Here is an 18,693-nt window from a genome sequence, read left to right as displayed (position 1 = left end):
TTATAATAGAACTGTAATCATACCGTAGCGCTCTGCAGAGTTCTGTGAGTCATTCTAATGAATTATTGAATCTGAGGGGGTCATTGGAACCCCTGAATTTGTAGCCAGTTGGTCAGAAGTGCAGATGGCCTGGAGCCCCCCCAAACTTATGGCTGGCATCTGAAGAAATGGCAGTGTTGTTGGGGACTGTGCCCTTTAACCTGTGGAGTCTGATACTAATCCTGGGTGGTCTGTGTCAGAATTGTATTGCAGTGTTTCTGTTTAAAGACACGCTGGTTAATATATATTGTTGTTTCATTAACAGCACTATCACTAATACCCGTACAAATCTTGTTTAACAGGTATTTTTTGTGTCATGCCTCTGTGCCTTCTTCACTTAGCTACTTTCAACAACAGTTCAGTATTGCACTTGGGGGGCCATTTTAAACAGCAGCATCACCAAAAAAGAAAGCACAAAAATGTGAAAAATGTAGCACTAAATAAACTGCAAAAGATGTTTATATTATGAGAGCTAAAACAAGAAGGCAGAGCGTTGCCATGGTCAGCCTCAGCTGGAACGCATGTATTGGGTGAGTCAAATTTTTTGCTGCTCTGTGCATGTCTGCAAATGACTGCAAAATGTCATAAGTATTGTTTGGGGCTACAGATAAATTTTAATGATATGTAAATTCACAAGTATAGAACCATGAATAATTAGGCTCAACTGTATACATATTGTGTGTGTGTGTGTGTGTGTTAGCCACTGTACTAATAATTTACATATTATTCCATCTATAACCCAGTTCTTTTAGTTTGGGATCTAAACAGTGCAATGTGCTTCCCAAGACTTCTGGGAAATCATAAGAAGTTCAATGTGCTTCTCAAGACTTGTGTTCAGTAAGAGCTAGCCCCGAGATGGTCTTCCTCCTAAGACTCTGATCTTGTTTGTCTCTGCAGCTGCTCTTTCTGCTCCACACAAAGCCAGGGGTGGGACTCAACTTCTTTGCCTTGATTTTCTCTGAAACGACTCACACAGGGCTTTTGTTTGTATAGCGGATTTTAGGGGAGGCTTGGGAATGAAAAACTTGGTTACGATACAATAACAAACAGATAAGAATAGAATATGAAACATCCTTGTCTTAAACTCGAGTGCTTTAGTCCCTCCACCCCAGCCCCTGGAATTTGTAATAGTTGTTATATCTGTGTCTTTATTTAAAACAAGAGGCTATTTGCCTACTTCAGATTGTAAACTTAACATCACTGGCCAAGGCATTCGGACTTTGTTTGTTTCCTCTTTCCCAATAGTATCTGTAAATAGAGCACAGAGATTTAGTTTTACTAAAGAGAATTATGATAACACTCTTTGAGAAGCATAATTGCCATGTAGTTTCAGTAACATCCCCCCCCCTTCTCATGTTATTGATGTCAAACCCAGTAAATCCCCACAAAATCTCTATGAGAAAGTTTTATTCCAAATTTACAGATTAGGTAAAGAGCCAGAGAGGTTAAGTAACTTGTGCAAGTTCATAGAGCTTATTATGAGTTCATCCTAGAACTAAAAATCAGGTTGTTGCTATTTCTATAGTAGTATATAACTCAGGAAAAGCGATACTAAATACGTATTATACCGGTTAATTAGTTACATGTAGCATTATGGTGATTTTCTGATGTTGTAATGCAACTCTGAAAAGATGCAGATTAAAGGAGTAAAAGTACAGTGGTCGAAGCATTTCAGATTATATAAATGAATTTAAAATTTTAACTTGTAGCTAAGTGGAGAGCTTTTTTCTGAATATGTAAAGTAGTATAAGAATGCTCTCAATATATACCATGAATAGAAAAGTTTATTTTAGCAATTTTTTCTTTTTATACTTTTATTCGCTGTGATTCAAGGCTTTTTAGTAAGTTTGTGATTTAAATTTGCGAGTCGTCAGCACAATCCAATTTTAGAACTTTTCTATCACCCCCCCCCCCCCCCCCACCCTCCCCCAAGCCTATTTCCAGTTTTTCACTGTTCTTAATAGCCTCGAGGGAGGAAAACACTCACAGTCACACACAATGATTTTACTACTTGAAGAGAAAAGAAAAATCACCTGCTACCACCTAGTGTTGTTTAAGTAGATAGCAAGTTGATATTAGAGTTGCTGAAATTCCCATATGTGAGATTCTTCCTAGGGGCTCAATAGATCAGCTACAAATACTTATGGTTTACAATTGAAGTTCAACTTAAAAATATCCACAAGTTCAGCTAAAATCTTTACCTGATAAAAATTTAAAGCTTTAATTTAAAAAACTAATGATACATTTTCTTCAAATGACAGTTTACTTGAAGCCCCAATATGTTTAGCTAATCAATGCTTAACTTTTTTAAAAAAATGTTTTTATTGATTTTTAGAGAGAGGGGAAGGGAGACAGAAACATCAATTGGCTGCCTCTTGCACGCCCCCTACTGGGGATCAAGTTCACAACCTGGGCATGTGCTGTGACCAGGAACTGAACAGGCAACCTTTCTTCCTTCTTCTTTTTAAAAAATCTTTATTGTTGAAAGTATTACGTATGTCCCCATTTTCCCCCTATTGACCCCTTCAAGTCCCTTCCACCCCCGCGTCCCAGACCTTCACCACCCTATTGTCTGTGTCCAGGGATTATGCATATATGCATACAAGTTCTTTGGTTGATCACTTCCCACCCACCCACCTTCCCCCACATTCCCTCTAAGATTCTGCATTCAGAACAGGCAACCTTTAGGTGCAGGGAAGACACTCAACCAATTGAGCCACACCGGCCAGGGCAATGCTTAACAACTTTGTTCAAAGCAGGGATCGGGGAAGGGGTCAGGACCTTGACCCACTTGTTCCCACACTTATTGCAATTAACTTTATAGAAAAGACTATGGTTGAATAAACACAAATAGAGTGGTTATCTTTGGGTATTGAAAAAATGAATTTTTCCTTTTGGCTATTTTTTCCTCTTGAATATGTATTTATAATGGAAAATACTTTATTTTTAAAAGTAAATATTAAATTTCAAAACATTGCAAAAATGCCTAGCAAAGTCTCTGAAAGATAGTAATTTTCCTTGACTTTCATTCCCCTCTTGGATTCCTCCCTATTGGTGGTAATAACTCACAGGGTAAGATTGAAGGCAGTGATTAAGTGGGGGATCCTGCCTCAGTCTTTTTTTTTTTTTATAAATATATTTTTATTGATTTCAGAGAGGAAGGGAGAGGAAGAGAGGGATAGAAACATCAATAATGAGAGGGAATCATTGATTGACTGCCTTGCGCATGTTGGATCCAGCCTGCAATCCAGGCATGTGCCCTTGATCGGAATTGAACCTGGGACCCTTCTGTCCACAGGCCGACTCTCTATCCACTGACTCAAACTGGCTAGGGCCTGCCTCAGTCTTAAAGTATGACTCCTTGCTTGGGACTCCACCTATTACCTGGCTTCATGGGAGCTCAATATCTCAAGATTAATTATATTTTAACTAACGGTCTCATATGGTAAAGTGCACATAATGCTGATAGTGTTACTAGAAAACAGTGCTTTATTACAGAAAAATTATTCAGAGAATAATTTTGGCAAGCAATTATGTAATTAGAGATGTCAAATTCAATAAAAATAATAGATGGCTAATTTAGATTTTAATTCTGGCTCTAATATGTACTACCCATGTGACCTTAGACAAGCCACTTGACCTCCTTCTGAATTTGTTTCTCAACTATAAGCTGGGAAACTTACAGGGTTGTTATGAGAATTAAAGAAAACAATACATGTATTGCTACTATTATTTTATATTACTAGCATTATTTTCTTAGAGTGATTTGTGAGAGATCTGACTTAACCTGTGACTTTGGGGAAATTTGATCACGCAACTCCTGTAGGTGTAGATAGAAACCAACGGGAGAGGTGGGGCACGGGCGCTGTCCTTGGTTCTGAAACTACCATTACTCAGCAGTGCAAGCCTGTTTTGAAACCTCAGGATACTGGTGATTGCTGTCCAACCTCTTCCAAGAATTTTGAAGCAGGTGAGGGCAGAAATGAATGCAAATGCAGGGAGGGGGGAGAGAGAAAAAGGGCAGAGCTCTTTGGTATTTCTTCTTTTAAGGACACTAATCCTGTCATGCAGATACCACTCTCATGACATCATCTAACCCTAATTGCCTCCCGAAGGCTCAGGGCTTCGACATACAAATTTTGGGGGAAGTGTGAGAATTAAAAATTTCACTTAAGCATGTCATATGTGACAGCATGTTGGCTATCCATTCAGTACCTATTCTCTTTTCTTTTTACAGTAATAGGAACCTCAGTTTTCACCTGGTAAATGGGAGCCTTGCAACAAAGTATACATTTCCCAGACACTTGGAAAGCTGTGAGGTGTGGTCATGTGACCAACTTCTGGTCCAGGGAATGTGAGCTGTGGTTAGGTATGTATCTTTCAGGCCATGCCCCTTTAAAAGGAAGGGTTTCCTTTTCTTCTCCACTTCCTTTCTTCTTTTTCTGATGGCAGGTTTGCAAACACTATAGTAACAACTAACTTGGGCTATTCGGATGCATGTAACAAACCAGCCTCTATCTCATTGTTTTCATTTACTTATCTCTGAATACTAGCAAAGTTGAGCATCTTTTTTCATATACTTAATAGTCATTCAAGCACAGCATTGAACTAAATGAGTTGAAAAAGAAAAACAAAGCATATCCAAAGAGATAAGGAGGAAAGAAATAACAAAGATGTCTATTTTTAACCTTTATTAATTTCTAATGAGTACATGTAAAGCAGTAATTTTTTCCCTAAGTCTCTCTTAGCTATGTCAAACATATTTTTACATGAACTGTTTCATTTTATTCAGTTCTAAGTAGATCTTAATTTCCTTTAGGATTTATTTTTAACCCTATGGCTTGCTTGGTCATATGTTATTTGGTTCTCAAACATATGAAACATCTTAATAGCTATATCTGTGGCATTAATTTCTAATTTTATTGCAATATGGTTGGAGTAAATAGTCTGAATTATATATAGATATTTTTTAATTTATTGGGATTATTTCCAGGGCCTAAACTGATTTATTTGTATAAATGTTGCATGTGTATCCAAAAAGCACATACTCCTCATTGTAGTATGTTTAATAGATCCAATTTGATATTGATTTGTCATGTCTTTGATAAGAAGGTTTTTGAAGAATAATAGCCTTAATCTTGTCTGCTTGTTATATCAGTTTCTGAGGGGATTATGTTATAAATCTACAACATAATTTTAGAATTATAGGTGTTTTTTTCGCATTTATCTTGACAAGCATCTGATACTTAATTTTTTTTCAAACAATTATAGAAATTGATTGCATTTATAGGTTGTCTTGATTAGTTTTTTTTTCAGTTATTGTGGCAAAAAGACTAATAAAACAATTTTGGAGGGACACAAAATTTTTTCATATGACTACTATATCCCCTATTTATTTAGATTGTTACGAATGTTTCATATGTGTCGTTTTACTTTAATTCTCAAAACATATCTATCAAATAGGTAGGCAAACAAAGACTGAATCTTGCTCATTTTCATACTTCTCACCGGGCAGAGCACTGTTTCTTCAAAAGAGCAGGTGCTTACATGAACAATGGCATGATCGACAATTGTCACACATCTAATTTTATTTCAACTGGCTAGCACTCATAGAATGCCTGTTATTATTTTCAGAGTATTTACCTTGGGGTCTTTAAACATCTTTCAATAAATATTACTGCTACTGAGTAGTATACCTGGAGAAATAGTCTTATGAATTACCTTCCACATATGAGGCATTTTTTTTCTTTGCAATTCAATAGTGATAAATCTTCATCCTATGAAAATGACTTGACTTCTATACATAGCCAAACCTCTGTTGAAATTAAGTCTGCTAAGTCTGGAAAGGAACAGGCTGAAGGGTAGAAGTGAAATAAGAGGAAGTAGAAAGGAAATGAACTTTTATTAGGTTTTGTTAAAAAACCTACTAATAGGCATTATTATCTCTGGATTACCTATGGGACATTGTATGAATGGTCTGAGGATACAGAGTCCATGTTGCCAGGACTCAATCCCAGATCTGTCTCACTCCAGACTGGGCTTTTCCTTTCTATCCTTCTGACTCCTTACAGTTGACTTTATTTGGAATAGAAACTACTATAAAGGGAGGAGACTTATTCCTCTTGAGTTTTGTCAGATAAGTGTCATGCCGTCGGTCTGAAGCAAACACAACAGGTAAGGTTTGTGACAAAGTGAGGATTATTGAGGAAGATTTAGCAAAGGTCAGCTCGTGAGTGTCGGGTGCTTAGTTTAGGCACAGCCGGATGCACCTTGGGGATGTGCTCCACGAGAAAAATCCTGCCTTGGTACCACTTCACATATCTAGAGAGAAAGCTGTGGTCTGAATGTTTGTGGCCCTCCAAAATTCATATGTTAGAAAGCTAATGCCCAAGGTGATAGTACGGTAAGTCTGTACTTAACATCACTGATAGGTTCTTGGAAATGGAGGCTTTAAGCTAAAGGACATATAACAAAGCCAGTTTTACCACAGGCTAATTGATATAAGCACGAGTTAAATTCCTAGGGCATATTTATAGTCACAAAAGCATCACCAAACTTCTAAATAAAGATCCAAAGCCCTCCTAATGGTCAACATTAAAATAAATGTGAGCTGTACATACACTTAAGAAAGATGAATGAATCATTATTCTCCAACCCACTTATTCCAGTTCAGGGTCACGGGTGGCCAGAGCCTGCCCTGGCAGCTCAGGGAGCCGCAAGGTGGGGTTCACCCTGGACAGGACGCCCTCCACCACAGGGCCACTCACACCACCCACACTCACTCAGATTGGATAAGGTAGACACTAGTTCACCTCACGTGCACAGTTTTGGGATGTGAGAGGACACCAGAGTCCTCAGACAAAAACCATGCCCACATGGGGAGAATGTGCAAACGCCACACAGATGGTGACTTCGGAGGGAAGGTTTTTTTTCTTTTTTTCTTTTCTTTTCTCTGCTCAATGTTATAAGGAAACAACACTGAATACAACAACGTTATTTGAGGAAGTGCTATATTTAGGAGGTGGGTCTTTGGGATTAGCCACAAATCTGGCTCAGTCCTCCTGAATGGGATTAGAGCCAGAGTAAAAGAGGCTCCACAGAGCTAGCCCACACAGCGAAAAGTAAAAATGTTGGCCATCTGTAGCCCCAAAGCAGGCCCTCACCAGAACCTGACTGTGCTGGCCTCCAGCTTCCAGAGCTGTGAGAAACATTTCTGTGTTTATAAGCAACCCAGCCTGTGCTATTTTGTTTTAGCAGCCTGAACGGACTGAGATGGTTCTTCTGGTCACAGAGTGGCCTTGCTGAAAGAAGGGAGTGTCTGGAGCCCAGAGGTCAATAGTTTGGGGAGTTCACTCCCCGCACCTGAGCGAGCTGGTTACTTTAGTGTCGTCAGTGTCAGTCAGCCCTGCTGAGCCAGCTCCTTGCTAGACTGTCCAGAGGGCAGGCATGTGAGGGGCACAGAGGGCTCCGGTGCAGGTGGAGCCACCACAGCCACCCAGCAGGCACACGGTCTGTCTCTTTTCAGCAAGTGTGTAGTTTCCTGACATGACTATTTTATTTGAATCAACATGTTTGTCTTTTTGGGGGGGGATCTCATTCATTTTCATCTTATCTTTTTCTATTACTTGCTCGACATTGCATATTTCTAGGGTGTGCCTCTAGTAATAGATTCAGTTCTCTCTTGAAAATGAGCTTCTGGAAAGTGCCTCGGGCACATACTGTCCTGGACTCACCATTTGCTATCTATTTGAAAGTCTCCCAGGAGATCCAACTGAGAAAAGGAGTGAGTATCTCATTCCTACCTGAGCATCAATGGAGATAATCAGTAGCCAGCACACCTCAGGGTAACAAAGACTCAGGGTTCTCTGATAGCATCGTAGTCTATTTACTTCTCTGACTAATCCAGAGACTGGAATAGAGGCAATGAGTCAGGTGTCCTGATGGGTGCACATGCTGTTCTCTGCAAATAGAGGTGGATGTTGTTGTTTAAAAGGACAGCTAGCACTTTGGGCAGGAGGCTTTCATTTTACCTGCTTCTTCGCTACCACTCGATGAAATAAATTTCCCAGTGGTGACTGTCCCGTGGAGCACTGTCACATTCTGTAACACTGTGTGTCTGCCTGCTTAAGAAATGGCTTGAACTTGTCTGTGATCGAGGCATGTAAAAGACAGCTCCTCTGTGGTGCCGTAAAGATAAGGATGGGCCAGGCTGCTGCTGGGTTTTAATGCAGACCACCCGAAACAAGACCAGGGCCACAGTGAGGGCAGGGGTCTAGACGCAGGTAGTCGGGAGGTGAAGGGAGGGCAGATGTAATGTGCTAACAGGCATCTCTGTGTTTGCTTCCATCATTTCCTGCCTGTAGGATCCAGCACAAGTCACAGAACCTCTCTCCACTGAACCTACTGCAAACAGAGATGCAGGAAATTTTTGGAAGAGCTCAGGCTGCAGACTGTGGGCAGAACCGGAGGTGTTTACTTCAGGGAAAGCTTTTAGGGCTGAGCAAGTCAAGAAGCATCACATGCCAGGCACACACGTCTGCAGGTAAGACCAACCCTTCACCAATGAGGAAGCAAGTCTTTTAAAGATCTCACAGCTTCTCTTCTGAGTCATCATAGAAGCATTCAGTAGCCTGTCCTGCTTGTCCCTCAGGCCCAAATGAAAGTTTGTTGGTTTGTTATTTCAAACCCCCTGACATAGATCAGACTTGGAGATCTCACATTTTAATTTAAAAAATATATATGTTTTTTTAAAATTGATTTCAAAGAGGAAGTGAGAGGGAGAGAGAGATACAGAAACATCAATGATGAGAGAGAATCATTGATCAGCAGCCTACTGCACGTCCCACACTGAGGACCGAGCCCGCAACGGGTGCCCTAACCGGGAATTGAACCGTGACCTCCTGGTTCATAGATGGACGCTCAACCACTGAGCCACGCCAGGCAGGTGAGAACTCATGTTTTTATAAAGCTTTCACAGAACAACACTGCCCACAACTCACCTAATTTTCGTTTGCTCGTGTCTTTCCTCCCTTCCTATAATACCATTAATTCTTTCTGAAAGGAACTTTAAATTTTATTTTTCAATTGCAGTTTACAATTAATTTCATGTTGTATTAGTTTCAGGTGTATAACATCACTTTAAAAAATCCCACATCCTTCTGTTCTCCACCAATTCAATTTACCTCCTCATTTTGCTCTTATTTTGTACTCTTTGAAACTATGCTCATCTCTGAAGTGCTGCTGTTTGGTAAGTTTCTAAAACTTCACTTTAGCTGGTAAGCTAGATGGCAGAGCTCTGTTTTATCACTCCTGTCTTGCTCCTCTTACAATCCCTCAAGATTTGAATATGGCTCCTTGCAACCAGAGGCTACTGCCTGAGGCTCTGGCTGCTTCAGGCTCCATCCAAAAACTGAGCGGAGCCCTGGCTGGTTGGCTCAGTTGGTTGGAGCATCATCCCATACACCAAAAGACTGAGGTTTGATTCCCTGTTAGGGCACATACCTAGGTTGTGGGTTTGATCCCTGGTCGGGGCATATATGTGAGACAACCAATCGATGCTTCTCTCTCGCACCAATGTTTCTCATTCTTTGTCTCTGCCTCCTTCCTTCCTCTCTCTCTAAAAATCAATAAAAACATATCCTCGGGTGGGAATTAGACAAAAACCACGACTGAGGGGATCAGTATGGCAGCCTACCCATGGCCCATGTGTAGCTCACCACTGCAGCACGGATATTGGGAATCTGGGTTTATGGAATTCTGGGGCAGCAGGGCTCCTGAGGGCAGACTCTCTTCTTCCTATGAGCCTACCTTGAGGCAGGATTCAGCTCGGGGCAATCCTCAGATATACTAGTATCCACATTTCTCCTGCGTTCATGAGAATTGAACAGTCTACTGAGGATACGTGGATGAGGATTTACATGGCACAGCAGAATAATCAAATTCTGTGTTTGTTGACTGGTTCTTTACCTTCACAGCTCCGTTACGCTCCATCCTTCTTTCATTTCTTTTAACCCATAGTCTCTCTGTGATCCTGAACAACTCATTTCTCTCCCAACTCATTACTCCGCTCAGCAACACAGAACCCCTGCACGTAACTGAACAGTGACCAGGCACCTTGGGTGACATGGTTCAGTCCACAGCATCCGAAAAGGGAGTTTTTTTTTGTTTACTCCTGTTCTTTTTTGTTGTTCTTATTAATCCTCACCCAAGGATTTTTTTCCCCATTGATATTTAGAGAGAGTGGAAGGGAGGGAGAGGAGGGAGAGAGAGAGAGAGAGAACATCAATGTCAAAGAGACACACTGATTGGATGCCTCCTGCACGCATACACCAACCAGGGCTGGGGATTGAACCTGCAACCAAAGTACATGCCCTTGAACGGGAATTGAACCCGTGACCCTTTGGTGTGCAGGGTGATGCTCTAACCACTGAGCAACTGGCCAGGGCTGTTTACTCCTGTCTTGCCGCTAGGCTTGTTAGTTTGACTGGCTATGACTCCAACTCTGGCAGGGTGTATTCTTCTGGGTCCAATCAAAAGACAGAAACCATAAAATTATTTAACCAGGGGAAGTATAATACAAAGAATTATTAAATTATGATGAAACAGACACTATAAGACAGCGGTTCTCAACCTGTGGGTCACGACCCCTTTGGGGGTCGAACGACCCTTTCACAGGGGTCACCTAAGACCATCGGCAATCACATATATAATTACATATTGTTTTTGTGATTAATCACTATTCTTTAATTATGTTCAATTTGTAACAATGAAATTGGGGGTCACCACAACATGAGGAACTGTATTAAAGGGTCGCGGCATTAGGAAGGTTGAGAACCACTGCTATAAACATAAGAAAACCTTATAGGGTACCCTGGGTTGAGAGAAAGTGCCCAAGGAACGCAAACTTGGAAGGGGGCTCACCCTGAAGGGTGGGTGTCAGATTTTGTTGGAGAAGGTGTAGCGGCGGCCCACTGGATGGAAGAGAATTGTGCTGGTTTGCATGAGCCAGAGCTAGTCTGCAGAGCTGGGCAAGCAGGAAGCAACTCTCCAGGAACTGCAGTGAGTGGCTGGGCCTGCGCTGTGCAGAGGGAGGTGGGGCAGCAGTGCGGGGTGCTGTCCGTGTGGAGAGGGCTCTGGGGGGTGAGTACTAGGCCAGGCCAGGGCTGCAAGGTCTTTGAGGGACTGTGCATCTGGGCACATGGCTGAGGCCAAGCATTTCCTCCTGCCCTCCCACCAACACCACTGACTGACCCTGCAGTTACAGGAATCAGAAGGCCTCCTTCCTTCTACTGAAAAAGCTTAACATTGTGCTCTTTGTAAAAGAGAAATGCAGAAGAAAATCCATCCCTTATTGCAGAGCATGTATTGGGGGCAGGGGGCATATATAAAACTGAGAAGCAAGTACATTGATAACCAGGGCTTCCTTGTCTCTGCACATAGTAAATGTTCAATAAATGTTAGCTTGATCCTTTGTCCCAAGTTTGCTGATGAGCTAGTAGGTATTTGACTTAGAAAGAGCCCTGGTTTGAGAGCCAGGAGACATGGAGTTCTAGTCCTTTTGTTGCATTAATTTTTTGTAAACTTGAATAAGTCACTTTACTCCCTTAGGCCTTAGTTTCCTCATCTGTAAAACAAAAGTGGTGGACTAGCTAGGTGGTGTCAACGTCCATCTTTAAGATATAAACATAGTAAAATGCATTGTAATTTTAATAGCGCAGTTTCTTTAGTGCTGCTGTGATATGATGTTATATCAGTTGTCTAGTTGAACATCATGTTGCAACGGATGAGATGCTTTATTTCCTCCCACATTGAACATGCCAAGGAGTCCTCTTCACACAGAACACTACTGGGGTGGTTGTAATTGTGTTTCTTGTGACCATGGAATAAGAATTTTACTCTTTCCTTTTTATCCTTTTTCAATGATACATGCAGAAGAAGCATAAGGATACAATGCATTTTTTTCTTGGCACCATCACTCATCAATTGGTTACTCTCTAAGAAGAGAGATTTAATAAACAGCAAAAATTATTTAGAAGGGTTCCTTTCTCAACACTTTCATAAGAAAATAGCAAGTTAGGCCCTAGCTGGTTTGGCTCAGTGGATAGAGCGTTGGCCTGCTGACTAAAGGGTCCCAGGTTTGATTCCAGTCAACGGCCCATGCTGGGGTTGTGAGCTCAATCCCCGCCCCCCCCAGGGGTGTACAGGAGGCAGCCAATCAATGATTCTCTCTCATCATTGATGTTTCTATTTCTCTATCCCTCTCCCTTCCTCTCTGAAATCAATAAAAAATATTAAAAAAAGAAAATAGCAAGTTAGTTAAATTTCCCTCCCTCTAGATGTGACTAAATATTCTTTATGGATTGCAGTCCACTTTTTTGATTAAAAGTATATGAAAGCGGTAATCAGATTTCCTGCTTGTCTTATAAAGGCATCTGGCAATATAGTATTTATGCTAAAGTGGGAAGTTTATATGGAAGAATACACTTTTGATGCAAGAGAGGAATAAATTTGAAATTTGGTGAGAGAATTTAACTTCCAAATTTTTGAAATTATAGTGCAAAATAGACTCTAAAGGTCCAAATGAGATATTTCTCTGTGAATCAGTGATCTTCATATGAGCAGGTCAATATTCCCGTAGGTGAAAATACATTTTCTTTTCCAGTTAATGTGTTTTCTTCACCTTGCTTTTATGAAAAATTGGGTGATTTCCAAATTTTCCATTAAATCATATCTTGCTTGGGATGTCATTTCTCCACATAGCTTAAGAATATCAATGCTTTTGCAGTGAGGCATATTTAAAAATGGCAGGATCAAATCTTTAGTGACCTTTGGTAAATATAATATATATAATGTATTGAGGCCACTTATTTCTATTAGCTACAAGGTAGACAATACATACATAATTGCTCTTAGTTAAGGAAAGTGCAAAAGAGCCCTGTCAGGAATTTAGATGAACTGGGTGAAAACATCTATGTAAATTGAATAAATTTGAAAAACAATTGTGACTGAATTGCAGTTAAATCTTTTCAAGTGCTAGCTTGCATTCAAAGCTTCCCAGAAGGCTTACTTTAAGAAATAGATAAGTTTGTGAAATCATAAGCCTAAATGCATTATGGTTACATTGTTTATATGTACATAAATAATTATAAAACTATGTATAGGGTGTTTCCCAAAATGTATATACACACTTTGAATAATTATAAAGGCAATGTTTACTAAAATACATTTCATTTTTAAAACTGAGGTATCAGCTGTTAAAGTGTGTATACATTTTTTGAACAGTGCAGTTTGTTAGAGCTATGTTTCAGTTTTGACTAGAACAGTATGCCAACCTATCAGGGCACAGTTCTCACCAGCCCAAGACCATCTCCATGTTGGTCAGTTAATTTTTTCTGCGTTGGGGTCCTTGTTCCTTACAGATGAGTCCTGCTGGTCAGTAGGAGACCCATGGGAGGAAATGAGAATGAGTCATAGTTCATTCACTACAGTGGGAGAAACTCCTTTCATGGCATATCTGTACTTTCCTTCTCACCTACTGCTAAAGAACAGCGTATAGATGTTTGTATGTAATGACACTACGGTGTTCGCTTCATTACTTTTTGCAAAAGAATTCTGTAAAGTTTTTGAACACTCTTTGTTTTTCCAGTTAAGAAGCACTCTCCCATATATGCTATCAACACCATTGATTTTCTTCATAAACCCTTTCTCCCCATAGACAAGCAAATTTAAAAACCAACCACCATGTAAATTACAATCAATATCAAGTTGGCCAAGTCAAGTTTGAGGCATGTTGATTGTGTGTCTGGTAGCTAAATGTGGATGGAAGATGGTTTGTAATATCAGGAGGCTGTTGGTTCTATCCTTTGACATCAGAGTTGCTTCCTGGTGTAATGATTCTAGCTTTTTTTCTAAAAATATTCGCCAGTACACTCTGAAGCTCTTCATAAAAACATCCCTGACACAATTTGGGTGGAAGAATTTTGAAAGATGTGTTGACTTCTCTACAAAAACCCTTTCTAGTTCTATAAAGAGTATTTATCTTTAAACTGAAAAAACTTGGACACATTTTTTAATGTGATATAAAAATTCTGTTTCTACCTGCAGTGTAATGGCGTTTGTATAAAGAAAGCTGATATAAAATAGGAGTTCAAAGTATTCTTATACCAATCATTTTAGAAAAGCTGCTATTGATGTTGTGTGTAATAATTACATATAAAATTCACACTGAAACACATTCAGCAAAATTGTGTGCCCAATGCACCTGTTTTTGCTGAGTCAGGTGAAGTCATAGGCGGCATAACCTTAAAAATTAGTGTGTGTGTCCAGATGCTGGCGAATCTGGCTCCACTTTAGAAAAATAAATGAGAGAGAGTCTTTTTTGTTTTGCTCCCCACAATTCCTTTATTTTTATATTTCTAACCACTGGATCCTCCCTTGCTGTATCCCCTAGTCAGGATCTCCTAATGCCATCAATGAGGTTTGGCAGCAGCAGTCCAGAAGGGCACCCTCCACAAAATACTTGCCTGCTTCCATTCTGCATGTGCCCTGACCGGGAATCAAACCGTGACCTCCTGGTTCATGGATCTGTGCTCAACCACTGAGCAACACTGGCCCGGCTGTATCCACTTCTTGATTAATGGTGAACCGTAGCATGGGCATGAAGCCTATATTTTAAAAATTTAAGCAGGAAGTGCCAACGCTTAGTCAGGTCTTGAACAACTGACTTAAATTTGGGAGCTCCGCCTTCCTGCAGCTTTGCAAGATCACGTCACATGGCATTTTGTTTGTTTGCGAATTGAAACCATAGCACAAGGTTAGTCATTGATTTAGGTTGTCTGTAAAATTTTTGTCTTAAACGGCTTGAAAAACTGTAAATATTTGCAAATGTGTAAATCAACATGTGGATGCATTATTGTCTGACCGAGTAGAAAAGACATGAAATTATTGTACAATGGCCGTGGCCTGTAACCAGAAGGAGAGCTGGGGGAACAGAGAGGTGACAGCCGACCGGGGTGCTGATGTCAGGGGTGGTCTCCCGGAAGTGGTTTGGTGGTTTCGTTCTTCATCATGGCACTGAGCCATGCTTTCAGGAGCCAGCTGTCAGGAAAAGTTATGCCACTGGGAGAGAATTGGACATTTCTATGACTTTCCTCTTCCTTTATTTTTTTTATTTTTAGGAAACGGAAACTTGTTTAGTTTCTGATTTACGTTTAAGTAGTATCACATGGAGATATTTCCTTTTTGTTTCTATTGGGCTGAGAATAAGCTGTCAAGGGAGAATGTAAATGCTTTGTCACAGAGGACAGTGTGATGGAGTGTTTAAGGGCCCAGAATCTTAAGTGGACTGCAGACTGCCTGCGCTCAGTCCTGGCTCAGCCACTGATTGATGTTCTATTGACCTACTGCCCAAATAATGAAAGGTTGACTGCAGACTGCCTGCGCTCAGTCCTGGCTCAGCCACCGATTGATGTTCTATTGATCTACTGCCCAAATAATGAAAGGTTCCACCACATTCCCAGATTTGCCTGATTGAAATTTCATGACATTGCTCAGCTCCTTCCCACACCCTCATATTTTCCATAAACTGGTAGTTAGATCTAGAAGTTTAGTTTTTAGGAAAGAATTCTTTATATGACTACGTTCTTAAAATTCAAAAGGAGGGATTCTCCTACAAGATGGCCTTTATTTGGAAGCTTCAGTTGTCCCGCAAAGAAAAAATTTTCTTTCATGAGATCTCTTGCCAAGAAATGTTTACCCGTGATAAAGACAAGGCAGCATAGTAGGAAAAAAATGGAGACAGGAACAGCTAGCTTTGATCCAAACTTAACCACATTTTAGGTAACCTTTGGTAAATTTTTAAAGTCTTAGAATATTGGTTTTTTGTGTACAAAAATGGAAAAATACTTTCTTTCTGGGGTGATTTTTAGAAGAAATAAAATAAAAATTTAGGACAAATAAAATACTGTATATAAAACATCATCACAGAGATATGCCTGCATATCTTAGCTTCCTTTCTTCTACAAATATTTCTTGAATACTTACTTTACACTCAGCTGTCTGTCAGGTGTTATGTTGGGGGTTATAAGAGGTTTAAGGCCCTAGCCGGTTTCGCTCAGTGGATAGAGCATAAGCCTGTGGACTGAAGGGTACTGAGTTTGATTCCTAGTCAGGGCATGTGTGGGAGGGGAGGCAACCAATTGATATGTCTCTTTCACATATATATTTCTCTCTCTCTGTCTCTCTCCCTCCCTTCCACTCTCTCTAAAAAAATGGAAAAATATTCTTGGGTGAGGATTAACAACAACAACAAAAAGGTATAAGATAGTATGGAACATAGTGCCTGGCACAAAACAGATGATCAATAAATGTTTTTTAAATTTGAATTGGAAACATGATCTTTGCCCCAAAGGTGCTTCAGTACAATGGTAACATACTTTACACTCAGCTGTCTGTCAGGTGTTATGTTGGGGGTTATAAGAGGTATAAGACCCTAGCCGGTTTCGCTCAGTGGATAGAGCGTAAGAATGTGGACTGAAGGGTACTGAGTTCGATTCCTAGTCAGGGTATGTGTGGGAGGGGAGGCAACCAATTGATATGTCTCTTTCACATATATGTTTCTCTCTCTCTGTCTCTCTCCCTCCCTTCCACTCTCTCTAAAAATCATGGAAAAATATCCTTGGGTGAGGATTAACAACAACAACAAAAGGTATAAGATAGTATGGAACATAGTGCCTGGCACAAAACAGATGATCAATAAATGTTTTTAAAATTTGAATTGGAAACATGATTTTTGCCCCAAAGGTGCTTCAGTACAATGGGAGCACACACGCACGCACACACACACACACACACACACACACGCACACACACACACACACACACACACACACTTTACTAGTGATGCCAACAATAAGGGCTGGAGGAGTTCTGTCAGGGTAAGATGGAGGACACAGCCCTCGCCCCTTCAATGCCAACAATAAGGGCTGGAGGAGTTCTGGGGTCGGTCAGCACTGGGAGCTGACACAGTGGGGAAGTTCTCATGAGGGAGGTGAGACTAGAAAAATATGGGAGCATCAGCACAAGCAGGGGGGTCGGCAAGTTCATTTAGAGCCGAGGAACATAGCAGGTAGGGAGCAGCGGGATGTAAGCAAGGACACTTTCTCACACGTAGATATAGGTGCTGATTCAAAGGAGAGTTCATAAAGCAGAGCAGCAGGAAGGACTGAGCTTCTAGACTGTGGCAAGAGCGAGGAAAACCTCAAGTGCCACATTGAGCCGTTTCCATGTTACTCTAGGCCACAGGAGAAATCTGAAAGCTCGAATGTGTTTGATGAAGTAGAGAGGTAGAAACATTAATTTAGAGCATAATGAACTGGGGGAAAACCCTAATGGGCTGAGAAATGTCAGTTAGGAGACTATTGTTCAAATCCTGGCATGTGGTGAAAGGCTCTTGGGTGAGTTTTTGTTCATAAGGGTTTATATCCTGAGAGTGTTGGTACCAGACTATATAAACATGATTAAGTAAGTAATATTGGAGGCATATTGGTTTGGAGTTCTCATAAACTCTTTCCCCCTAGTGCCTACAGCCAGGGTGACTTATGGTCCCTAGGATGAACAGATGCTGGAATTCCCTGGATGGTGGGAGGCCCTCTAGATCCCTCCAGTATCATGGGTGCAGGGTATTGGGAGGAGAAGGGGCTTTGGTGTCAGACTGTTAGTGCTACCTCACTGGTAAGATGGGAGTAGTAATGTGGGTAAACATGGCGCCTCGTACATTGTAAGTGCTTGGTTGATGCCTGTTAGTTCCCTTTGTAGTCAAATGCAGTAACAAGAGGAAGGGCCAGGTTTAGACTCCTTTCACAGTGGTGGCTGGATATATTCCCTGGATGGCCCTTAGTGCCTTATTTGTTCCCAGTGGACAAGTAGCTAGTTTATTTTTAACTTGGGTGAATGCAGAGAGAACAGACTGTATTGTAGAGGTGGAGCCATGAGGAGGAAAAGGCTGGTTTATTCTCACAGGCTTCTCCCTCTGAATCCATTAGCTGGTCCATCCCTAGTTGCAGTAGCTATAGTAAGGTTCCTACTGTCTGGGGAAAGGGCAGGACACCAGTGACTTTATAGTCTTCAGTGACTAAATGCATGAGTATGGAGTGCAAGTGTTTATGTTTTTTTTAAAAAAATAGGTTTCACTCGGAAATAATACCTCTCCCTACTACCCCAAACATCCCAGAACTGACCTTAGTTAAAGAAGGTAACACTGATGTTGGCCTGAGAGACAGAAGCTGCTTTTTCCGTGATGCTGACAAGGTATGTCAGGTACATCTTTGTTTCTACAAGAACTTTTACTCTTGCATATGATAGCTGTTCCTGAACACCTCATTGTGAGCAGGTTCAGGCTTATTTTCCAGCTGAGATTGGGAGGATGTGTCATGTATAATTATCACCTGGTAGACAGGACAGTTCAGCCCACTGACCCATGAGCCCAAGCATTTTGTAGGGACAGAACATTGTGAGGTGAATTGTATTGTGTGAAATGTGAATTTCAGCACCAAGCATGGCAGCCTTCATCAAGGTTAACTTCTTGTCATGTAAATTACTGTAATGGGACAGACCACCTTAAGTCAATGAGAAGCAACACTTCTCAAGGTTATAGAT

The 18,693-nt window shown here is 40.8% G+C and overlaps 1 long non-coding RNA gene across 1 annotated transcript in view; it reads left to right on the top strand.

The window, feature by feature from the left end:
* Positions 1-293: 293 nt before the first annotated feature.
* Positions 294-18,693, top strand: part of LOC106725900 — a 42,878-nt gene continuing 24,478 nt past the window's right edge. Inside the window, exons 1-3 of the long non-coding RNA XR_001361900.1 lie at positions 294-569; positions 4,277-4,408; positions 8,403-8,581. This is a non-coding gene — a long non-coding RNA (uncharacterized LOC106725900). The remainder of the gene's footprint in view (positions 570-4,276; positions 4,409-8,402; positions 8,582-18,693) is intronic.

This window comes from Myotis brandtii, unplaced genomic scaffold, assembly GCF_000412655.1.
Source record: "Myotis brandtii unplaced genomic scaffold, ASM41265v1 scaffold196, whole genome shotgun sequence".
Lineage (NCBI taxonomy): Eukaryota > Metazoa > Chordata > Mammalia > Chiroptera > Vespertilionidae > Myotis > Myotis brandtii.
Note: the sequence above shows the minus strand (reverse complement) of the source record. Positions and strands in the feature narration are given on the sequence as shown.